This window comes from Meriones unguiculatus, chromosome 14 (genome assembly GCF_030254825.1).
Source record: "Meriones unguiculatus strain TT.TT164.6M chromosome 14, Bangor_MerUng_6.1, whole genome shotgun sequence".
NCBI classification, from domain to species: Eukaryota; Metazoa; Chordata; class Mammalia; order Rodentia; family Muridae; genus Meriones; species Meriones unguiculatus.
In genome coordinates this window covers 68,222,567-68,248,025 of record NC_083361.1, presented here as the reverse complement: position 1 = coordinate 68,248,025, position 25,459 = coordinate 68,222,567, and the positions used below count along the sequence as shown (strand labels likewise).

At 50.4% G+C, this 25,459-nt stretch overlaps 1 protein-coding gene and 1 long non-coding RNA gene across 4 annotated transcripts in view; one reads left to right on the top strand and one right to left on the bottom strand.

The window, feature by feature from the left end:
• The window catches only part of Znf710 (zinc finger protein 710), a 66,984-nt gene that overhangs the window by 23,270 nt on the left and 18,255 nt on the right, over positions 1-25,459 (bottom strand). The window lies entirely within an intron of this gene.
• LOC132647244 (uncharacterized) lies at positions 8,821-11,109 on the top strand. Its single transcript, XR_009585598.1, has 3 exons — positions 8,821-9,017; positions 10,197-10,341; positions 10,970-11,109. It is a non-coding gene; the product is annotated as an uncharacterized LOC132647244 (long non-coding RNA).

Below are 25,459 nucleotides of genomic sequence, written 5' to 3'. Positions count from 1 at the left end.
ATCCCTGGGGCTTGCTGGCCGAATGAGCGGAACTCTATGTTCAATGAGAGAACTTGCCTCTCAAAAATGAAGGTGTGGGAGGGGGCTGTAACAGTGGCTTAGAGGTTAAGAGCACTGCCTGCTCTTCCAGGTCCTGAGTTCCCAGCAACCACATGGTGGCTCACAACCATCAATAATGAGATCTAGTGCCCTCTTCTGGCATGCAGGTGTACATGCAGGCAGAATACTGTATGCATAATAAATAAATAAATCTTATTAAAAAAAAAAAGGTGGGGAAAAAACTGAAACAAAACAGTGAAGAGTGATTGAAGAATAAACCCAGCATCAACCTCTGGCCTCCACACACCCACCCTACACACAGAAAGACAGGTGGAGTAAGGAGTGAGGGCCACCCACCTGGGCACAGTGCTCCACAGTTTACAGAACCCTTTCCAGACCTGACACTGCTGGATTCTCCCTACCGGGGGCCACACTGGCCTGGCCTGGACTATACACACACGGCTCTTGTTCTTGTGGCAAAGTGCCCAGTGCTGGTGGTAGCAGACTGGCTGGCTGCCCTAAGAAACACAGTGCCAGCCCGGGGACTCTAAATGCATTATTTCGCTTCCTCCCGACCAGTCTGTGGTTGGTATTAGTGATATCACAAGTGGGGAAGTGGAGGCACAGAAAGGTTCAGAATGTCTTTTTTTTTTTTTTTTTTTTTTTTTGTCCTTTCCAGCACTGCTTCTCAGAGCCTGGTCTCTTAGGCGGCTGACTTTAGGGATGTGGAGTTTTTAGGAGCCTGTACGGTTATTTGTCCGGTTGGCTCTGTTTATTAGAGTATCTTCATGGGAGGGCTCAAGATGGATTGAAAATATTCAGAGGGATGGTGAGATGGCTTGGCAGAAAAAAAGAGCTTGTCAATAAGCCCGATGACCTGGGTTCGATCCCTAGAACACACACACACAGACACACATTCGTAAATAAATAATAATCCTCTGTCTCCCAAGGATTAGGGAGCACTGTAGAATGTAAGAGCTGGGAGGAGTGCTGTCCCCTGGACATAGCCGTTGTGTTCATGAACTCACTACAGCAATGGTCACCTGCACAAGGCCCAGCCACAGGGTTAGTTGGCATTCTGGCAACAAAACTAACTCAGCTCAGTGGGTATCAAGGCATAAACAAAACAAAACCCAACAAAAGGACAGGAGCGGGGAACTGGCAGGGATTATGTGTGTGTGAAACTGTAAAAAAAAAATGTAGAGAAAGTGTGGTTCACCTCTGTGATCCCAGAACTCTGTCTGAAGGCAGAGGGGAAGGATCTCTGTGAGTTCAGCATCAGACTGCTTTACATAGTGAGTTCCAGGCTAGCCGAGGCTATGCAGTGAGACCCTGTCTCAAACAAACAAACCAAACAGCAATAAAAAGAAGCTCGAGTTCATCCTCAGCCACATACTGAGTGAGTATACTGCTAGCAGGATGTGCTTGAAAGGCCCGAGGAGGAAGCGAAAGAGGCTGAGGCGAAGGAAGAAGAAGGATTAGGATGAGAAACGCCATTCTGCTAGCAGACGTGTGCTGTGGGCCTACAAGGCTGCGCACAAGAGAACTTTCTCCTTGTCATCATCCCCTAAGCAGCACAGTATGCCAGCAATGGCACAGCATTTACATTGTGTTAGGTATTATTATAAGTCATCTAGAGGCGCTTTAAATCATACGGAGGCTGTGTGGGCTGTGTACCGGTACTACGTCATTTTATGTAGCTCCCCACAGACACGGTGGCACGCCTGTAAAAGCAGTTTAGAAAGACAGGTGTGATAGCCCATACAGAAAGCCAAGGCACAAAGATAAGGAGTTCAAGGCTAGCTTGAGCTATACACTGAATTCTGGGGTAGCCTGACTACTTAGCCTGCTTGTCACAAACAAACAAACAAACAAACAAACAAACAAACAAACACACACTGAGCCCTGGCTTAGTGTGGAATCTAGAGTGACTCCTTCAGCTCTCCTAAAGCAGGTATACCAGGAGCACCTGCTTGGCAGCCACTGAAAACAAACCCCGGTCTGTGAGTGTACTTTGATAACTCCATCTTCACAGAGCCAGTTCCTGGAGGAGCTGTCTCCTTGGTGCCCGTTCTAAGAGAGGCAGGGAGGGCCAGTGAGATGGCTCAGATAAGAACGCAGCCTAAGCTTAAAAACTCAAACTCGATCCCCACATCATCCTCAAAACTGTCCTCAGGCCTCCACAGGTGTGCCATCCTAAACCACTTCCCCCACGCACACATCATGAAAGAGGTGTTGCCATACAGGCGATTTACGAGGTGTCCGAAGAAGCCTGCAGCACCAGCCCTCAGTCCCTCCCACGGCACTTCCCCTTGGGGAAGGGGTAGGCCCTAGCCACTTTTGTCTCTATCAATTCCTTGAGGCACAAATTCTGAGTATCCCTAGGGAAGTACACACCTTTCCCCACAGTGAACAACTAACTCAGACTTAGAAAGGACATAATAGCCTTTTTTTTTTTTCTTTCCCTAGACCTGGGCATAGTCTCAGAATCTGCATGCAGTAGGTACTCAACAGTAGCCACAGTGCCACGCTCTGCATTGCAGCATTTGAGGGACATTTGCTCTCTGGTGCCTGCTTCTGCCACCCTCCATCTTCCTCAGGGAGGAAATGGCCTATTCCAGGACGACCAGAGGCCTGAGGACAGGGATGGGCCATACCTTCATGAGGCCTGTCATTCACTCAGCTGGTCATGGTCAGTATCCAGGATCCTGTGTCTAGTTTGTTAACGATAAATTCAGTCCACACACCCAGGCTGGGCCTCAAGGGTAGGTGTGTGACATCCTAGCCAGCCCCTCCTCTCCTCTCACCTTGGCTACAGCAGCCCAAGCTTACCTCCTCCAAACAGCTCCTCTTTCTGGCAAGCTGGAGATTGATTGTTGCTCCCCATCCCACACACCCCAGGTCCCAGAAGTGGCAGCATTTTCAGGGTGGGCGGGCTGACAGAGGCCTCCTTCCTTCCTCCAGAAGGAAATGAGTTCCAGTCAGCACGGTAGGCTCCACCTGGAGAGAGCCGGCCTCAGCCTCTGCCAGCTGCTTTCCCCTGCCTCAGTTGGCCTGTTTAACTCACATCTTTCCCTCAGGCCTTGCCCCCACCCCACCCCACGTCCAGATTCCTTCTACCACCACAGCACAGCCCAGACAACGTCCAACTTCTCTCCTCTACCAGCCTGACCCAGGGTGACCACTGCCTGCTTCACTGGACCCTGTGAGCTCTGCCCTCCTCCTGGCTCAGTCTCCCACAACCCTTTGCCTCCTGCACACACACCCCCCCCAGGTCCCAGCATCAGGCCTTGCCTCTGGGGCCTGCTGGGTTCCCTCAGGGACCACCAGAGAGGCGGGTTCCACACTCACCTCTCTGCAGAGGTCACTGAGCTCCCAGGCCCAGCTCCCACCATTGTTCTAGGTGTCAACTGGCCATCAACCATCACTCCCTGTCTAAACTCCAACTTGCCCTTGTCCCTGAAGCCAGGCACCACCTTCAGCTTTCTAGACTTGAAAGGTTTTTGAAGTCACTTTGGAGTAGCTGAGATTAGGCAAACATGGTTTTTCTTTTAAATTCAGAAGGACCGACACGGCAGTCCCGCCCTCCCTCACAGACCCACAGTAGAAGGGTGACCGGCACAGCTAGCCTGGTACCCATGAGAGAATACTGAAAGGGAGACGTGATTACTACTACCTGAGGAATCAAATAGGGAGGCTGTGCCTGAGTAAGTTGTACAGGAGTCAGCATGTGGATTAACAAGAACACTTCAGAGGGAGGGAACCTAGATTTGTATTAATCTAGAGACAGGGCACTGGAACCTGAACTGGCCTGGCCTGGAGTCAGGGCCACTCAGGCCACAGTCAACACTCAGCAGATACAGTGCCAGGCTGACCAAGCTTAGTTCTCAGGAGGGGCAGGGAGAAAACCTGGTGGGCACCCACATGGAATGCTCACTAGCTCCCAGGTGACACTTTCTGCGGCCACTCGTCACCAGAGAGCCTCTCCACCACCCCAGGTCTAGCCAACATGGGTGCACCTGCTTCGCCAGTGTGGCCAGTGCAGCAGAGGACTAACAGCCAGACAATTGTCATGCACACGTGCTTGGCTTTCTTGCTGGGGCTGAGAGGTTTGGGGGATTTGTGTTCACCTCTGACCTCTGTCTCAGGGCCACGCTGGCCTCCCCCGGCTGAAGAACTTGGGGTCCCTTATCTGCGACAACAGGTGTGCACGGGAGTCTTGTCCAGTGGGGACCTTTCCAAATGCCCTGCCCCCTCCGAGAGGGCTAGCTCACACCACTGTCTGCAGACCGAGGTCTATGCACACGGCGCGATGGAGAGGGAGAAAAAAAAATCCTCACAAACCTACTTCTCTAAGTTCTCCACCCCCTGAAAACAGAGGCGCTATTCAAAAGGAAAAAGAAGAATTTAAAAAAAAAAAAAGTCAGAAGAAAAGAAATGAGGGACTGAATAGAAGAAAAGGGAGGGAAAAAAGAGCGAGAAGAGAAGAGAGCTATCCCCAGGGAGGTGGGGAGTGCCCAGAATGAAAGGCAAGATCGAAGGAAAGGAGAGCAGAGACAAAGCGCGGGGGAGAGAAAGACAGAGCTTTAAAGAGAAAAACGTTCCAGCGTGAATGCAGCGTGCAGGGGGGAGAGGAGCGCTTGAAAAAGAGCAGCCCAAAGCGGTGACCCCCCATTCACAGAAGGTGCCAATCACGGGGACAATGCAAACCCTTTCTTCCTTTCTCCTTCTCTCCTTCCTGGGGGTGGAAAGTCTGAGAGCTGCAAGTTAATTTCTCAAAGTGTGAGAACACATTCTGTCCCACTGAGGAAAGATGAGTGTTGCAAAGGCTCCCCTGAACTCCTGGCGCCCCCTCCGAGTGCCCCCTCCCTCCCAATGGCCCAGCAGCCATCAGTTCTAATGCAGGGTTGGCTGGCCCTGCCCTTAGTCTGGGCCCTGGCTGTGGTCACCCCTTCTGGGGTCCTGGGTGAGTAAGACTGACTGGTTAAGATCTGCCTCCTGCGAGGTCTTGCCAGTGTGAGGCTGTTTATCTGTGGGCATGGTCCACTGTCCCAGGATACGAAGCACACAGGGGGAGGATGTGAGTGGCAGTTCCTTCACCGGACCCTGTCTACCTGCTCCAGCTGTAGAGATGGAGCCCTGTCCAGAATAATGGTGTGGGATGATGGAGAAACAGCCCAGAAGGCTAAGGTGGACACTAACTGTTGGGTCAGTGTCTCTCGGGATGGACAGGCCCCGTGGGCAGAGGCTTGCCCTTCATGCACTGGAGAGCTGCCCTCAGCCAAGACCCAAAGACAGAAAGAACAGACTTGCCAGGCTGGCACGTGGTGTGCCTGTCCCAGCTACTCGCAAGACTGAGGCAGAAGTCTCACTTGCACACAGGAGTTAGAGGCCAGTCTGGGCAACACAGCCACAACCCAATCTTGGTAGAAGGGAGGGAAGAAGGGAGAGGAGGAAGCATGGCCGCCCCAGACTTGGATGGGAACCTCCCTCTTCCCTGCAGCAGGTCACTGGGCAGTGCCTGGCTGGTGTCCAGCTCCAGGGTGAGGCAATGCTCTCACACTGGTCAGCACATGGCTCCCCAACTGTCCTCAGAGATGGCAGGTGAATGTCCCTGGCTCCCCTTCGTCTTGTCTGTTCTCCTCCTAGCTTCTAGGACCCAATGAGTCATAAAACCGGGGACAGGGTCACCTTCACGCTGTTCCTTCTGAGCATCCTAACGCTGGGTATTGGGAAGCGCTGGGAGTGGAGAGGCTTCAGGAAGAGACTGACTGGCTGATTGACTGATTGGGTCTGCCTTCCTCTCTAGTGAGCATGCTGTTGGTGCAGAGCTCAGTGCTGGGGGCTGGGATTAGACATTGATGAGGACCACGAGGACCTGGTGCTGCTGGAGGCCAGCCAGGGTGGAGATGGGGTGAGAACAGACCAGGGCGAAGAACCCCTTTCTTGGCCATCTTCAGCATGAAAGACTAGCTGGAATGGGCCCAGAAGGCCTCCAAACCCCAAACCCTGCAAGGAGAGAAGGGACATGAGGCAAATCCGGGCTCACAGCGGGGAAACTCGATGCAACCACAGCCTGCACCCACTCTTGCACTTTGATATGCAGATGCTGGCATGTAATTGATAAGCACCTACTGTGCGTTCTCATATGCTGTCAGAGTGATGGTAAGCAAGCTTCTTATGCCACAGTGGAAGCAACCCAGGGGAGAACTGCCAGGAATGCTGTGATGAGAACAAGGGGCGCCTCTGTAGAGGGGGCGGCATGGAGTCACTATATCAAACAGTGCGTGCTAACCAGGAAAGCAAGGTAAATTTCTGTTTGTGGGATGAACGTGGTCCCAGCATGGGGGAGGTAGAGACAGGAAGACCGGGCCATCAATCCCCATCTTGGCTACATAGTGAGTTTAAGTTAGCCCAGGCTACAAGTGAGGCCCTGTCTCAAACCCAAACAAAACAGGGCTCAGTGGGCAAGAGTACTTGCTGTGCAAACATGAGGACCTGAATTTAAGAACCCAGAACCTAGGTAAGAAGCTGGGCACGGGGGGTTGGAGAGATGACTCAGAGGTTAAGAGCAATGGCTGCTCTTCGGTTCCTCCAGAGGTCCTGAGTTCAGTCCCCAGCAACCACACGGTGGCTCACAACCATCTACATTGAGATCTGGTGCCCTCTTCTGGCATGCAGGTGTACATGCAGGCAGAATATTGTATACATAGTAAATAAAGAAATCTTAAGAAGAAGAAAAGCATGGACATGGTCACCTGTACTTGTAACCCAGAGCTGGAGTGAGGGGACAGAGCTAAGAGATAAGCTGGAGAGTGACAGAGCAGGTCATCTGATATTCTCTGGCCTGTGTGCCTAGGTGTGCACGTGTGCACACAATAAATACATAATTAAGAAACAACAGCAAAGTTCCCCTTTGTTTTGAAAAGCCTTTAAGGAATTCTGCTGACAGGCTACACCAGCACCAGTGTCTAGAAAAACATAACTCCTGCTGAGATGACAGAGAAAACATCCCAGAGATGGGTCCTGACCTCTTGATGTGGAAGGAATCTGAGACAGGGACAGAAAAATGTCATTTGGTGAGACCTGTGATCAACAATTTGGAAAACTATTTTATTATTTTTTGTGTATGGGCGTTTTGCTTGCATGTGTATCTGTGCACCACGTGTGTGCCTGGATAGAAGAGGGGATCTAGAGATCCCCTAGAACTGGCAGGAGCTAGAGACAATTGTGAGCTGCTGGGAACCGAACCAGGGTCCTCTGAGAGAGCAGTCAGCTCTTTTAACCCCTGAGCAGCCCCTTACTCCCTTTTTGAAAGGAGTAATGAAGTAACCATAAATTGGTACTCAATTCAGCAATGAGCAGTATTAACCCAGAAGGGTTAATACTTTAGGAAGAAGGTGTGGTGGGGGTGAATGATGGGATGTTATGAATGAGATTCCTCATCTATGTGGGGGAGGGGTGTCCAGATATTGTCCAAAGTTGGTGAATAAACAGTAAGAGATAGTCTTTCAAAACATGGAGGGTCAGGAGCTGTAACACTGGGGTGAGGGACACAGGCAGGCATCTTTTACTGCCTTTAGATCCTTTAGCATCTCACTCAGCCTGGTTCTGAAGCCCATCAGCAGGGATGCAAGCAAACACAGGTGCATGGGCCGCACTTGAATGAAAACAAACCTGGACCAGGGCATAGTGGTGCCCCCCTTTCATCTCAGCAGAGGCAGGCGGGTCTCTGAGTTTGAGGCCACCCTGGTCTGCATAGTGAGTTCGAAGACAGCCAGGGCTACAGGGAGAGGCCATTTTGAAAAAAAACAAAAACAAAAACACAAACAAACAAAGGAACACCCTGGGATGTGGGGGTCACCCCTGTAGTCTCAGCACTCGGAAAGTGGGGCAGTGGATGCAGCCCTGGCTACATGAGATGCTGTCAAAGAGAAGGAAAGAAAAGGGAAGAGATAAGAAAAGAAAAGAAACACGCAGGGGAAAGCTTTGTGGGAAAAAAAAAAAAAAAAGAGTCGCTCTTGAACCCAGAGGAGAAGCAAAAGGGGCCGCCCGTGCCTGTCGGAGAGGCTGGCTCTCAGAGGCTCCTGCCCAAGGCAGCACAATGAAATGAGCCTGGGGGAGGCAGCTGGAGAAAGCCTAAGCATGGGCACGTGTTCTCAGGGAGATCGACGCACAGGGGTGGCGCGGAAGATGCAGGGCCAGAGACCACTGCCTCGGTTCTCAGGAGTCTCAGGAGTGCTGGGAGGATGAGGAGTGACCCGAGGACCCATCGATGGCAGCTGCAAAGGGTAGTCGTCATACAGGTATGCCCGAGGTCTGGGCTTCCTCACAGGCCCCGCAGAGCTTGCTTGCTCACTTGGCATCATGGCCACTGGACCCACGAGCTCTGGTTCTCTGGGCCTCACACTTGCACTGGTACCTTCCTCCTTGCCAGCTACTGCGCTATGTCTGTAGCACACTAACGCCTGGTTCTCTCTGAGTCACATCCGTTTTCCCATGTCCCCCAAATTCTGCCAAAGGCAGAGTACACTGAAAAGCTCAGGGAACACCGAAAAGCTCAGGGAGCGCAGAAACTCAGGGGGAGCGGTGGAGCAACTGATGGCCGCTGCACAGGGTTAAAAATGACAAAATATCAGGTGCCCCCCCCCCCCAGTACCTGGTTTCAGTCACTAAAGCTCAAAACCGTGGCTAGATTGCCTTAGATTACATTCAGTATCCTCAGGCTCAGGCCCAGCGGCCCCTGCAGGGAGCCCCGGCTTGTGTCACAGGGCTCGGCCCTGGCCCACTTCTGTCTTGTAGCCTGGATGTGGGCCCAGCTTCAACCTCTTAGGATCCTCTCCATGAAATACGGACAGCAGCACATGCCCAGCCATCGGGCTTTGCTGCGGACCCAGCAGGGTAACCTTTCCGGTCAGCTGGGTCCAGCTATAAATAAGTTGCGGAAGCAGGAGGGCGCATCCCGAGACCCACAGGAGGTAAGAACAAAGGCCACGCCTCCAACTCCCCTTTCCTTTACGGGTTTTCCTGGACACAGTGTAGTGATGGTCGGTGGAGTTTTGAATCGGTAAACAACTTAAGCATTCAGTCTGATGAATCCAGAATCCCTTCTACAACACAGCTGGCTTGCATAGACTCTTCAAAGTCAATGTCACATGTACACACCCCACACACAGAGCAGGGGGACTGTTTTGAATCAAAGGCTAAAAGCAACAGAACCAAATGTAATGCAAGGATAGGGAAGAGGCACAAGACCTTTTCGGAGGACAACTGGGGAAATTCACATAGGATGATTTTTTTTTTGGAGAGATCATTATACCAGGTGGGCAACCCTGGCTCCAAGGCCGGAGAGCAAATATGTCGGATGAATCCCCATGAAGGTGTTTCGCTTGTCAGTCAAGTCTGGCGATTTCAAAATAAAAGCCCATGAGTAATCAGACCCTGTGGGCAGGCTGTGACTTGTGCCTTGTGTCTACAGGGCCTGGCTTTAGTTTCTTCTCCAGTCTGCCCATTGTGGAGAGCAATGTTGTGTCAGGCAGACTGCGGCGATTCTGATCTGAATGGCGGGTATCAAAAGTGCAACATGGACTAAACCGTGGGGCGAGCAGGCATGAGCGCTCCGACCTGCCGGGGCGCCAGCTGTCCAGGGCCCGCGCAGCCCAGCTGCTGCAGGCGGAGGGGAAGTCACAGTGTGGGCACAGCCTGGTGGCTCTGGTGCTCGGCTCAGCATGGGCTGGCCACCTAGGCTTGCTGGAGTGACCCCACACCGTCTCGGTCTCCCACCACTCCTCTCTCTCAACACGGACACGGGGTCCCTATTTCCACACTCTTGTTTTGGACCCATTGCTCTGTGGGGTCCCAGGCACTTTCGGGGAAGGGACTGCAAGTCTCGGGTCAGAGTTTATCCCCACCTCATGGGCTTCATCTCACCACCCAGGCTAGGCCTACCGCAGACCCCAGTGAGTTTAAAATGACCTTCCAATAACTGAAAGAAAAGCTGAGAGCCCCGTCTCCTGTCCCAGGGGGCCAGGGCTGCCATCCTGAGCCAGGCTTCTGACTTGCTACCCAGTGCCCTTTCCCCTCCTGCCACTCAAGAGCCCCCTCCCTTCAGCCCTCACCTTTCTAATGATGTGGCTTCCCCGTTCCCAACTCCCCAGATGCCAGCATTCTTCAAGTGTTAAAGGACACACGTTGCTTCTCCAAGAGGGAAAGACAGCGTTCCCTGATGTGTGGAACTGGGCACAAGAGCTGCAGAAAGGACCACTAAGAAGCCTGCGCTTTGGGGGCATCTGTGCTGAGAGTGTGAGTACCATCTCCAGAGAAGAGTTTTAGGCAAGAAAGTCACACAACATTGTCACACACACACACACACACACACACACACACACCCTGAGGTGCTGGGGCTAATACCTGGGCCCTTGTACATGCTAGGCAAATGTTCTACCACTGAACCACATCCACAGCCTTGCCATGAATATTTGTTGTTTCGGTGGGTTTTGCTCTTGAGAGAGCCCTATATAAACGCTGGCTCAGTTCCAACTTGTGGCAATCCTCCTGTGTCCACCTCCCCAAGTGCTGGGACTATAGGCCTGTACCACCATGCCCGGTACAATGCACATTCTGAAGATCTTCCTGGTTGCTGTGTGAAAATGTGAGGGGCTGGGAGTGGGGGACAGGACAGTGTCATGGCTTACCTACTTAACACTTAACTTTTCACATGCCCTAGTGCAGCCTCCAGCTGCACAGACTTCATGGAAGCTGCTGTTCCTGAGAGTGATAGCCAGGTCTGTTCTGTCATCAGGGGCTCATGGGGTGTCATCAGGGAATGGCACAGGCTTTCTTTCCACTGTGGCCAGTGGGGTTGACAGCTGAATGAGGGGAGGAGGTGGTGAGTGAGTGAGTGAGTGCTAACAATGAGAATTCATTCCAGGCTCCCAATGGGCAGAGACCATCTGGACAGAGCCAGAGGCCACGGAAGGGACGCCCCTCCATGAGGGACACATTCACTCCAGCCACTTCAGAGAAACCCAAGGAGCCCGGTGTCACTGAAAAGAACATTAAAATCCAATGGCACCAGATGAATGGCTGAGAAATGTTACACACCGATCGGCCAAGGGCTTCCCTCCTTAGATAAAGCAATGGAAAGAGAAGAGTGAGATGGAGGGGGAGGGAGGGCAGGAGAGGGGGAGGGGAAGAGAGGAAGGGAAGCAGAGGCCAGGGGAGGAAGCTGGGAGGGGAGGGAGGGAAGGAGTCTCAAACTCTGTCAATTTGCAGAAAAAGGAGGAAAGAGACTAGGAGAGAACAGGAAGAAGCGGAAGATGCTTCCCCTTAGAAATGGAAGTCTCTAGAACAAAGCTGTCTATGGCCCAGGGTGGCATAGGCCCAGAATCCGGAGGCCAAACTCCTCTTCCGCCAAAGAGAGGCTCCACTGGGCCACAGAGCCTCTAGGCTGTCGGTACCAGCTGGGGCCCCACACTCTGAAGGGCCTCCGAAGGGCCTGCTCTTCCTTGGTCTAACATTCTGCAACTAATTTTTAAACGTAGGGTCCGTGTTTTTATTTGTCACCTGGCCCTGAAAATTATGTAGCCAGTCCTGGCTGACCTTTCCAGAGGACGTTTCTGCAAGCAGGGCAGGAGGAGGGTGGCTGTGGGCAGGCCCAGGCTGCTGCTGGATGTTTGCTGTCCAAACACGAGTCTCTGTGTTGTTGACACAGCCACCAGGTTATTAGGAAACACAGGGCTTCACCCCCAAGCTGAGGATCTGTCCCTGCACACGGGAGGCCCACATTACACTAAGGGCACACCGCCCTGTCTGGGAGAGCAGCCTCGGACAGTGAGCTCGCTGCACTCAGGGGGAGCCACTGGCAAGCCTGTCCACATCCTGAGCCAGTGGGCTCCTCTGCTCCCAGTGGGGATGTGGCAGGAAGCTCATTCTCAAGGGCTGCGCTGTTGGGGGCTGGGACCACAACTTCACCTGTCAACCCCCTCACCTTCGGGAGTGCGGATGGTGGCACTGTCTCAGGGCACCCCATGTCCTTCTGACCCTCTGCTCTAGTCTCAAAGTACAGGCCGGTCCAACACCCTGAAGACCAAAGGCAGAGGCCCTCCAGATCTATCTCCCCCTTGGCTAACAGGGAGCCCGGAAGAGCCCCTGCTATTTTTTCTCTGAGCCAATGGCATGCCCTTACAGCACCCGTTTCTAAGGGCTTGCTACTACTCAAATGTCCCAAATCCCTTGGGTCACCCAGGGCATGATTCGGCAGGGTAGGTCTCCGGCAGGTGTGCAAAGAGAACACCTGCAGGCAAAACCTTGAGCAGCTGGTTTCCCAGGTGAGCAGAACAAAACCAAGCTCACGAGGCCTGCTGGGGTGTCACTGGCCCAGGGTGGCGGGGGCTGAGGCAGGACTCCTAGAAGGGGTGAGGAGAGGAAGCTCCAAATCTGATGGGGAGGAGACTGGGGAGGAAGCTGGGCCTATGGAGGCCTAGTGCCCAGGTTCCCCTCGCTGCTACGGAGCACCCTCCAGGAACTGAGTCAATCAACAGGAAACTGTCAGCTGCTTCCTGACAATCCCGGCTGTCTCAAAAACCACAACACACACAAGAACTTGGAAGCAGGAGGGTGCTGGCAGCTTCCTGCAATCCACAGTTTTCAGATGAAAGCATGAACACAAGGCATTCTCTTTCTGCTGAACCCCAAGCCCGGCTCATGTACGATTTCATAAATATGTCACACAAGAACCCCTCCCACAGTGAGGTAGTGAGTCATTTGCATCCTAAACTCAGAGGTATTGGGACCCAAGGTCACACAGCAAGAGGCTAAAGGCCGCCTCAGGCTTTCTTGTGCAACCCACGGTTCGGCATAGTGTACAAAAAGTTCAAAGCCAGCCTCAAAGGGACATACATGGCAGAAGAGCTCAATGAAGTGGCCTGGGAGCCAGTCCCTTCCGTGGGGAGGGGCTGCTGGGAGTCTGGGAGTGCAGATGGCAGAAGAGAAGGCCACTGCTTCCTCCCCGCTCTTCCGTTCCACTTCTTCCGCCTAACTGCACACACACTGACCCTGCTGTTTCTCAGGGTCAGTCTTCTTTGCAGACCTAACACAGACCGGCATCCCTGGTCCCGAGGCCTGTCACATGAAGTCAGTGGTGTCCACACCGGGCTACTGACTGTCCACCGGCTGCTGTCATGGCCAAACTGTGTGTTTCTTAATATTGTATTTATATCCATTCTCATGCTCTCTGCCCCTCCCCCCAGCTGGGAGCCGTAGGCACTGCAGGATAGACAAGCCTCCTATACCACCAAACTCCAAGCCCTTCTGAACAAAACTCCAGTAGTTGTACTGAGGTCCTGGTCCTTGACCTGTACTTCTGTGTACCCTGGCCTAAGAACGAAGAAGGGAAGTCTACAAATTAAAAAAATAAAAACTGTAGGCTTGTCTGGGCTGTGACATAAACAGCTCTCCCAGCTACTCCTCTTGGGCCCAGGGGTTCCAGACCAGCTTAGGGACCAGGGCAAGGCTTCATCTCAAAAACTAAATGAAATTAAGATAAAATGCAGACTCTCTCCAAGGAAAACGCTAGTCTCCTGTAAGAAGGTATGAGAACTTCAGATTTCCTTTTCTTCCCCCCCCCCTTCTTCTTTTTTCAGACAGGGTCTGAGTCTAGGTCGGCCTTGAATTCCTTATTTGGCTGAAATGACCATAAACTTCTGCTAAGGATGGAGCCCAAGGCTTCCTGTATGGTATTCAAGCAATCTACCAACTGAGACCAGATCATGGCTTCTCTGTGTAGCCTTGGCTATCCTGGAATTCACTCTAGACCAGGCTGGCCTCAAACTCACAGAGATCCACCTGCCTCTGCCTCCCTGAGTGCTGGGATTACAGATATATTTTCCTTTTTTTTTTTTTTTTTTTAAATACTTCCTTTTATGTGCATTTGTGTTTTGCCTGCATGTATGTCTATGAGAGAGTGTCAGATCTTGAAGTTACATACAGTTGTGAGCTGCAATGTGGGTGCTGGAATTTGAACCCTGGGCCTCCTCTGGAAGAACAGCCAGTGCTCTTAATCTCTGACCATCTCCCCAGGTCCCCTCCCCCTTCCTTAATATTTCAAATACACATTTGATCACTCTCGGATGGGTGGTATTTAATTTTCTAAAGTCATCTTTTTGTCTCTCTTTCTCTTAAAAATTGAAAACAACAGCCAGGTATGGCAGCCCATGCTTTTAACCCTAATCCCAGCACTTGGGGAGGCAAGCAGGCATAGGTGAGCAGATCTCTGAGTCTGAGGCCAGCTTGGTCTACAAATCAAATTCCCAGTCAGCCAAGGCTATAGTCAGACCCTGTCTCCAAAAAAAAACCGAAAGAAAAGAAAGAAAAGAATAAATATTCATGGCATTTACATGTAACTTTCTGTGGCCTGCTGAGCTCCATGGAGCAGAGGTTTGAAGAGAATGAAAAGTTCACCTGAGCTCCGTACAGTTAAAGCCTGTAGTCCTTAACTAGGTTTATTGTTCCACTTCTCATACAGGCAAAACACTCATACACATAAGATAAAATGAAAAGAAATGTTAACCAGGCAACTGCAGGTCCCACCTGGGCGGAAAAAACGACTCTAACAACTCATGGGTGGCCATAGCAACTGCAGCACTCAGGACTCACTGGAGTCTTGAGACTAAGACTTGAGTCCCACTTGGATCCAGAGCATCCGGGCCCAGGCGATGTATTTTCACGGCCCCTCCCACCCCCAACAAGAATGATAAATGCTGCCGCCACTGACGATGCCCCACTGCCTACAAACCAAGAGTGACAGGACAGTGAGGAGCTTTGCAGACCCAAAGCAAAATATGCTCACAGAAAGCAAGTGGGTTTTTTGTTTTGTTTTGTTTTTTTCTGGGCCAAGTGCTGATACGAGCCTGGTGTTGAAGGGCCAGAGCTCTGCTTTTTGAAACTTTCTGGGTGTCCTCAGGTATGATCACTCAAACTATCTGGTTTTCGGAACTCCTCAGAGATCAGATGGACGGATGAGAGCACTGCTTCTCAGATATCCAAGAAGTCACCTGGGGACCACTTAAAAACAGGTTCTGGATTAGCTGCTGGAGGGGGGGGCGGTCCCCAGGTGACGCTGAACCCTCAGTCCCCTGTGATCAGGTGCTAAGCTCTCATGGCTTTTCCGTCCGGGTCAGTCCATGTGCTTTATTAAATCCATGACCATCATTCCTTTCTCTTCGTTTTTGTGTGTGTATACATTTGTGTTTTGCCTGCATGTTATGTCTGTGTGAGGGCGTTAGATCTTGAAGTTACAGACAGTTGTGAGCTACCATGTGGGTGCAGGGAATTGAACTCAGGACCTCTGAAAGAACAGACAGTGCTCTTAACCGCTGAGCCATCTCTCCAGCCCCCTCCCCTCCCTTTTTTTGTTTTTCAAAATAGGGTTTCTCTATGTAGCCTTGGCCATTTGGACTCACTTTGTAAACCAGGCTGGCCTTGAACTCACAGAGATCTGCCTGCCTCCCTAGTGCTGGGGTTACTTTTTTTTTTTTTTTTTTTTAATGGTGGCCTTTATTGGAATCCATTTGTTACAAAACACCCATTCAGCAATTTGCTTACTTACAGAAGTAAGTAAGCTCTATGAAACTGAGAACTCACAAAGATTCACCTGCCTCTGCCTCCTGAGTGCTGAGGTCGCAGGCATGACACCATCTTTGGTCCACTCAGCAATTTTTTTGTTGTTGTTGTTTGTTTGTTTTTTGGTTTTTCAAGACAGGGTCTCTGTGTAGCCCTGGCTGTCCTGGACTCACTCTGTAGACCAGGCTGGCCTCGAACTCACAGAGATCTGCCTGCCTCTGCCTTCTGAGCACTGGCATTAAAGGTGTGCACCACCACAGTGCAGCCAGGCAACAAATTTAAGTGTGTGTGTGTGTGTTTTGCTTGCCTGTACTACATGGCCTACAGACCCCAGAAAGAGGGCACTGGATCCCCTGGAACTGGACTCACAGATGATTATGAAGCACCTTGTGGGTGCTGGGAACGAAACCTGAGTCCTCTGGCAGAGCAGCCAGTGCTCTTAACCGCTCTCCAGGCCCCACTCAGCACTGTTTACAAACCTGAGCGGAAGCCCTCCCATCCTGTGGGTGGTGTGACCTTCCTTCCAGATGAGAAGGAGGCCTCACTTCCCCACTGCTGGGCCCGCTCTGTGCCTTTGTCCCCTCGCTTAGCGGGTGAGTTAGGAGGCCATGAGTGGCGCGCAGCTGGAACCCCGCGCACAGTAAGCTCACGCCAGCTGCTGCGCACACAAGAAAGCCAGGGCGCAGAAAGCCTCGTTCTGTGGAACATTCCTAGGAAAACCAAGATGTAAGCCAAATACCTGTCTTCCTGCTCTATTTCATCATCAGAATGGAGATGGCAACAGCCGATAATCCTTACAGCTGTGAAGATTAATTAAGAGAAGGGCTGCAAAGGTGCAGAGCCTGGCTTCTAGCAAGCACTCAATAAGACTTTGTGGAATCACTGTTATCAAGGTTTTGTTCTTTTTTTTTTTTTTTTTTGTTCTTTTTAAATTATGCTTTTCTTTGAGGCAGGGTCTCCTGTAACTGAAGCTGGCCTTGAGCTCCCGAGCTTCCTGTTTCTCCCTCCTGAGTGCTGAGATTAAGGGTATGAATGTCATACCCAGCCCTCAAGTCTAAAAATCCAAGAAGAGTGAAGAATCTAGTCCCACCTGAGCTGGAGTCTGAGCTCCTGTAGTACTAACATGGTGGTGTCAGGCCAGCCACCCTGCCACCCTTCCTTCCAGCACTGAGGACCAATCCCAGGGTCCCCTGAGGCACACCCAGCCTCAAACTGAAGAACCACAATGACGACCACACCTTGCTAGGCCTTTCTGGTCAGGCGGGGAGAGCTGACCCTGCCACACATCCTGGGCATGTGTGCTTGCCCCTGAGAGCACAGCCAAGGAACCTCTGCAAGCATGTCCCTGGGCCAAACCTTCTGAGGAGTTCCCCAGCGGGAACCCGTCCAACACTCACACTAATTACACCCACCGTATGCCAGGCGCATGCGAAACGAATAGAGCAGAGCCACCTGGCCACGACCTCACGGAACTGTGGAGGGGGCACGGGTGGCCAGCTTCTTCTCCAAGGACTGAGGAAACTACCCATTACAGGAGCTTGGAAAGAATGACAATCACTATTCCTTCTCGAGCTAGCCTGCTACTCTTTCTTCCTGGGTTCTCTTCCTGGAGACTCTGACGGAGGTCTGTACAATCTCTTGCTCTGACTAATGTTTTCATGAGTGGAAGCCCTCCTTACATGTTTGTAATCAGCCATTCGTGTTCATAGCGATGGACTATTCACCACGCGCCTGCCCGCCTCATCCAGATTGCTTCCGACTTGTCCAGCTGCCCAAGTGACCACTTTAATGCAGTCAGGAAAGGAGAGATGAAGAGGAAAGGGAAATGTTATATAATTTGATAGGGTGAGGTGAGCCCAGGTTGAAAAAAAAAACCACACTGTGGCCAGTGGTGCTGACATGTGCCTTTAATCCCAGCACAGGGGGAGGCAGAGGCAGGGGGATCTCTGTGAGGCCAGGAGGTCTACAGAGAGAGTCCAGGACAGCCAAGGCGACATAGAGAAACCCTGTCTCAAAACAAAACAAAACAAAACAAAACAAACCACAGTGTGAATTTAAGCACGTTACCTAACCTCTCCGAATCTCACTTTCTGTCAGATGGGCATAATGTCCTGGTGATGGGTGGTTTTAACTGGCAGAGTGATACATGGAGCACCACCTGGGAAGGGAGTCTCAGTGAGGGGTTTGACCAGACCAGGTTGGCCTGTGGGCCTGCCTGTGAGGGATTTTATTCATGGCGATAACTGAGGTGGGAAGACCGCCCTGAATATGAACGACAATATTTCAGGGCTGGCCCCGGGCTGAGTGGGTAGGAGACAGCAGGCTGGGCAGGCTAGCGCTAATACACTCTCCACTCTCTGCGCTGGCCTGGGGATGTGATGACTAGCTGCTTCAAGTACCCACCGCCCGCCCATCATGGTACTGGAGAAAAACCTTGGGGGAAGGGAGTTTTCTGAGGGTTGAGGATATATATAGCTTAGCGGGATGGTATAGCCGCCTGGTACGCAGGGCGCCGTGGATTTGATCCACAGCAACACAAAACAACGAAACAAGCCTTCCCCACCAACATAAATGAAAACGCTCACACCCGCTCTAACCTAAGAGATAAGTGTAGCTTGGTACTTTTTAAACAAAACAAGCGCACTCCCTGTATTAGTTGGCGTACTCAGCAAATGTTAATTCGGTGCGGCGCCTGTTACAAACTGACCTGACGTTGTCACTTGGCTCTCTGTGAGTTCAAGGCCAGTCTACAGAGCGAGCTCCAGGGCAGCCAAGGTTGTAGAGAGAAACCCTGTCTTGAAAAACCACCACCACCACCACCATCAAAAAAAAAAAAATCTTTTATCTATTTATTACTTATTTACTTATTCCCTTTTCATTCAAGATGGTACTCTGTAGTCCCAGATGGCCTCAGGTTTCTGACAATTCTCCTGCTTCAACTTCCTGAGTCGCTGGGGTTATTACAGGCTTCCACCACCAAGTCTGACTAAGCTTGATTTAAAGAGCAGAGCAAATCTAAGCTGTGAGTGAAGGCAGCAATGTAGACACTATGACAGAAGGCAGAGCTCAGACCGGCCTGCTACCTGTCTCAACGCACAAAGCAAAAAAGCTAGCAACGAAACCAAAACAGCATCACGGACAACAAAAAAGCAAATAAATCTACATAGGCTCTTTGGAAAACTGTCAACCTATTTATGATTAAAAAAAAAAAAAAATCTCTCCATCACTACCAGGCTCTTATCGAGTCTGCATACAAACAGATGTTGTAAATTCTTTTCAGAGGCAAACAAACCTGGTTGGTTGGTTGGTTGGTTTTTGTGGCCATCCTTGGGAACGGAATCCAGGACCTCCTGCAGCTAGGCAGGAAGGAGCTCTATCTAGCACTGAGCCACACTTCCAGGCTCTTGACTTTTCTGTTGCCGTTCTGTCGGTTCTGAACTTTAGAAATCAACCCCAAGCCTGAGCTAGGGATGTCGATTAAACTGGGTTTACTGTTACTTCCATTCTGGATCAAGAGCAGTGTTAACGGTAATGGTGACACAGGCCTCCTAGGCTGCCGTCGGCTGATTTCAACGCCGATGCCTGAGTGTTGCTAGTCTTGTAACACGGGCTACTAGCTTAATAGCTACTCTGAATCAGGCTAAGAAGGCACCCACACTTCTGCTCCTCTTCTGGTGTATTGATTAAGTCGAAATGTAATCAATTCTCCCCCTGCACACATGGAGTTAAAATGGTCTTGCTGCTTTAACTCATTAGCATACCGTAGTTACTATATTAAGCTTTCTAATACTGACTATTCCTCCTTCTTGCCCCACTGGCTTGTGGTGGATGGCTTGCTTAATGTGTTATTGAATTCTATTTCCTACCTGGCGTTTTCATTCTTTAAATCTGGTCTCCTCGGCACGTTTAATATCAGTCTTATTTTTGCTCTGTAGAATGAACTAGAGACTTCTCTATTTTTTGCTAAGCCACAGAATAGCATAATGCTATCAGCACCATCACATTTGAAATTAACCAGCAGAAAGCACCGAGGACTGGCGTCTTTGGGCAGAGGAGCCAGCACTCTGATAAGGATCACGATTTCTCCCTCTATTAGCAACATATACGTTTTTCAGAGGAGCAAGCGTTTAATTGAGATTTTCAAATGTAAGCCTATTGCTGTGCATACATTTCCCATTTAAAAATCTCTAGATCTATTGAAATGCACCCCCTTCCTGTTCCTATTGTTGTTTTCTTTATTCCTGTCATTCTCAAATAAACCTGCCAGAGGTTAGTCTACTTTGTTTAGAAACAGAATTGGCTCTTGGACACGTCTGTTAACTTCAGTGTTTCGGTTTCGTAATTTATTTATTTATGCCTTCATCTTTACAGGTTTTTCCTCTCGTTTTCCTTGGGGGCAGTTTTAATACACCCACCCCTCCAAGACCTCAGGCTAAAGCTCGGTTTACTCTCCTTTTTCTCCCTTTCTCTTTTTCGTAATAAAGGCATTTGATGGTACGAGAATAGAACCAGCTGTCCCCCATAGGCTTGGGTATGTAGTCTTTTGGTTTTTGATGCTTTTCTAAATATTCATCCCTATACTCTTTGTTTCTTCCTTGGTCCAATAACACTTTGGGAGCATGCTTTACGATTTTGCTGAGCGGCTGGGTTTGGGCTGCAGTGTGTGTTTGCAGTGTTTGGCTGGGTTTACTGCGTGGTGATCAAAGGCCCCCTGGACTGGCACCGTTTCTGTTTTGGGTAGAATGTGAGTCCCTGCAGTTGGTTAAGGGAGCTGACAGCGTGTCTGCAGAGCATATGCTCACTCGCAGAGCCCAAGTGCTTGGAAACTTTATGCCTGCCATAATGTTATGTCAAAAGTAGAAGAGAAGGCGGAGAAGTTCGATGTGCCGGTGCCCGTGTGCACGAGCGTCACGTGTGCTGAAAACGCAGGAGGGCTGCGAGGACCACATGGTGTTCGGAATTTTTAGTTGAGGAGATTATGAGCAACTTTGTTTATCACATCCCGTACAGAACCATGAAGTTGACTGACACGATTTTCTGTCTTTTCTCCTAAGGTTTGGTAACAGACACAACATGGCTGATAAACTAGAGTTTCAGAAACCCTCCTCTTCCCCACAGCCACAGTTAAGGGAGCCACCAAAAACCACTGGATTTGGACGCACCTGAGGATAGCGGCCTGTGAGGGACCCACCGTCATGCTGGTTCCAGAAAGGGGAACGGATGCTCATGTTGGGTGGCCAGTAGCTTTCGTTGCCCTTTCTAAGGCCGGCACTTCTGGAGCAGAAGCGACTAAAAACCCTAGGGAGGTCTAGAGCTAACTCTAGCACTGTCCACCAGAAAGAGGGGGCGAAATGTATAGGAGGCGCAACGGGAGAAAGGTGGTCCCTTACTGTTCCCTGAAGGCCTATCACGTCACACGAGGGGACCAGCTCCACAGTTCTGCCACCTTGGCTCCCTCCTCGTTACACTTAACTACAATTTCCTGGAATCCTTTCCCCACAGATATCTATTTTCCTGTCCCTACCCTACATCCTCTCTGCTCTGAGTTCTGTGTCCTAGCAGGCAGGCAGGGAGGAGGCCAAGAGGTATAACTAAGAGGACGGGGTTGGGGGAAACCAGTTGTCTCTAACTCTAAGCCCCCCTCCTCGGTGGGGTAGTCAGACCCCACCCAGTGTGGTGGACAGTCTAGGCCTATGGAGTCAGAAGGAACATCAGGAAATGGACTCCTGGCTCTTTTCTGTAGGAAATGGATTAAGACCAAGATGGTCAGCAAGATGTCAGGATCCTGGTGGAAGGAGAGACAGACTCCTACAAGTTGTCCTCTGACTTCCAGGTCTGTCTCTCTCTCTTTCTCTAAAACACACACACAAGATATATAAGTAAGGAAATAAATGTGGCCTAGAATCTGGCCTATGGCTAGTGCCCACTCTAGCTCCTCTCCTCCTCTGCTGAGGAAGCCCAGCTCAAGCTCATGTCACATTTCAAAAGTTCTTGCTACATTCTCAAATGCAGAATCAGGTATGCAAAACATGCCCCAGTGGAAACATTTTAGTTAGGGTAATTTCTCAACGAGCTTTAAGAAACTTAGCCAAGAACAGAAAAGGAAAACGTACTTTCGTAAATTATCTGTTAGCACCAGGAGGGAATTCTAGGAGAAACAAGGCATTCAAGAAAAAGAACCATACATATTCCCCCCGAAAGGTCCTCAACTCTCAGGCCAACATTCCCAGGGCTATTTCCCCACGCAAATATGGCCACACTCCTCGTCATGCTGCAGTGATCTGACGTACTGTTTCTTTGCCCAGAACCCATTGGTGGCAATAAGAAGACTCTGGAGGCTGCCTGAGCTTTCAACACATTCTCAACTTGCCCCACCGGTATCTGTCTCCTACCTCCAGATTCTCTCTCCCATTCACAGCAAACCACCTCCCTCTCCTCATGTGCCCTGGGGTTTTTCCCTTGCCTGCTAGACACGGTTCCCATCAAGCCAGGACCCCACTCCTCCCCCACAGCTAGTACATTCAAAGATTGAATTTGATTTCCAGGTGTGGGGGTGAAGCTCAGCATTAAAGCATGCAAGCTGGCCCCAGGTTCTACCTCTAGCACTACAAAAACAAGACAGGCATGATGGCTCTAGTCTGTAGTTCCAGTATTTGGGAGGCCAAGACACGATGATCCCACAAGTTCAAAGCCAGCCTAGGCTACACTGCAGGACCCTCTCTCAACAACAACAAAAATATAAAACAATAAAAAGCCACGCCAGTAAACAGCAATAACAAAATCCCTGGCAATTTCACAAGTTCTTGTGTATAAAACCAATATCTAGTGTCATTGTGGATTAGGGACAGAGACCCTGACATTCACCTTTTTTATCACGGAGCTGGGTCAATAGAAGGTACGAGGTAAAATGATTAAATGAAGAAATAGAGATGGAAAAGGAAAAATTTAAGAGGACAGAGTTCCAGGACAGCACACAGACCCCTGACTTCACAGGAAACCATGACAGCACTGAGGTCAGACACTAAAAACAGACGAGTTGCCTGTGCCTAGTTCACAGGCTGTGAAACAAAGACCCAGGAGTCTGGGGATTGTGAGCAAGGAAAAGCAGACCCAACCCATCCAGACCCTGAGTTCTCTGACTTGTCCATGGGTCTCTCCTGTGCTCTGAGCCCAATCTACAGGGTCTTTTAGGTCAGTGCCTGCATGGGTGAAAACAGCCCATGTTTCCATTTAATGGTTTTGATCTACAAAGGACACAGTAGGTGAGGTGTCAAGCTAGAAGTTTGATCACCTTGACTGCATAGCAGAGACCCTCACCCTTTGACCCACAGCTCCCCATGGTGCTAGAGGCCCAACTGGGTCCAACACCAAAAAGTGGTCTTTTCCCCCCAAATCTTAGTTGGCTAAAGAGCACAGTGGCGGGTTCCATCTGAATCTAAGATTGCAGAAGGGGATCTATCATGTCCTGTCATATATGGGGGAGGGACAGAGTGAGGGATGGGGACGCGCCTCTAGGAAGAAAGGGAGGACAGAGTCGATAAGGGATCTCATCCACCGGCAAGATAACAGGGGTAGAGTGACAAAGGAGCTGGCAGTGTGGCTGGCGCTTGGAGAGAAAGGAAGAGCATATTAAAATTTAAACAAAGCCCACCCCAGGGGAAACATCCAGGCTCCCTCTCCTCTCTTTTCTAGCGTGAGTCGTCAGGTTCATATAAACTGAACCGATGCTCTTTCTCTCGGGGCTGGGGTTTTGTGCTTTCCTTTTGTGTTACCCATTTGGGCAGTGGCAGCTGGCATAGTGGGTCTCTTGGGGAGAGGCAGTTTGGGCCTCCTCAAGCCTGTGGCCTTTCCAGGAAGGCCTGAGAGAAGACAGAAGACAGCAGGCTGAGACTGGGCCTCAGCTGGACAGATGGGTAGGGAGAGTATTCTGACATGGCCAAACACGGGCCTCAATGTCAGAAAGGGTTAAAAAAAGGGGGTGGGGGTGGGGTAAGAAAGAACCTAAGGAGGGAAGGCCTCACAAGAGCCCCCAGCAACTACCACATGCGGAGCAGGGGGAGGAAAAGGAGGAAGAGCCATTCAGGAGAAGGAACAGGAAGGCCCAATTTAGCCTACAGCAAGGCAACTTCCTCAAGAAGGTCCCTCTAACTTCCCTCTGTTCCCTTACCAGATGATGACGGAAAGATTAGGGTGCGAGGGGCCCAAGTCTGGGCAGAAGCCTACACAGGATATCTCAGCTCCCTCCACCCCAGAGGCCCAGCAGCGCCGGCCTCAGCATTTTTCCACAATGGTCTCTAGAGTTTGGACAGGATGTTTGTTTCAGGGTTATCTTCCTATCAAAGAGACAGGCCTCAGTTTCCTGAGAGGCTCCCTTCAGCCCTAAGCCCTGGGAGGTTTCCTAGGGAACCACAGAACTGACTATTGCCTGAAGTTAGAAAGGGCATAACAGCGCCTCTGGACCTAGGCCTGGAGCTCAGGGTGCAAAATAGAGGCACAAAGATACAATTTTCTTTTCCTGGCCAACAGAGGCCAGCAATCCAGAGCTTCTTGCTTCAAAAGACTTGGAAAGATAAATCTTAAAGCTTACAACCCCCCCCCAAAACAAAACAAAAAACCTTACCCCCCCCCCCGCCCAAAGCCAAAAATAAACAGACAACAGTGTTAAAAACAAAATGTGGCATTCAGCAAAAAGGAACCAGAAGGCTATGGTGTTTCTGCAAGGCAATTTAACCACCTAACTCTGTGCTTGAGGGGAATACTAAGGCCAACCCTTATGATCCCGGCACTTGGGCAGCTGGGGTGGAGAATTAATTGCCAAGAATTTGAAGCCTCCCTGGGCTACAGAGAGTTCCAGACTAGTCTGGACTACAGGATGAGACCCTCTCTCCAAAAACCAAGACGGTGACAGTCTAACTGCAGAAGGCTGCATTAAATAAACCCCAGTCCTGGGGCTAGGGGATGCCTTATTTGGTAAACTGCCTGCTGTGCATACTTGAGTTTGCTACCCAGCACTCACAGAAAAGGCCAGGCCTGGTGGGCTGCAGTTATCCCAGTACTGGGCAGGCGGAGATGGGGATTCCCCTGGCTTGGCCAATCAAGCTAATCGGTGAGCTCCAGGTTGAATGAGAGCCCTTGTCTCAAAAAATAAAGCAGACAGCAATTGAGGAAGACATCCAATGGCAACCTCTGGCTAAAAGGCCCATCTGTTGGCTCAAAAGAATGCTACAAATTCTCTGCACTGACTGGAAGGAGAATGTTTAACCCAAAGAGGATTTTAATTAAAAAACTAATTTAACATTGTTAATTAAGTAGCAAGATGGCACAAACAGTACAATCTCATATCTTGAATTAAAAAATTGCTGAAGGGATGTATATATACTCTCCTTTTAAAATATTAAAAATTAGAGACTTTTCTCTTTGCCCATCTAGAATCCTAACTTTCCTGCAATAAACTTCCTAATAATCAAAAAGGTCATGCTGGGTGCTGGCAGTGCACCCAGCACTCGGGAGGCAGAAGCAGGTGGATGTTGGAGTTTGAGGCCAGCCTAGTCTACAGAGTGAGTTCCAGGACAGCCAGGACTACACAGAAAAACCCTGTCTCAAAAACCAGTCAGTCAGAGGTAATTTTTTTACTCTCTCTCTATATGTCATTCTATGTGTGTAGTGTATGTTCTTGAGGGGATGCACATGAATACACATGTATGTCGAAGACAGAGATTTCTCAATTGCTTTCCATCTTTTTCTTTTAAAAGACAGGGTCTCCCACTGAACCTGCAGCTCACCAGAAAGCCTGGCTAGC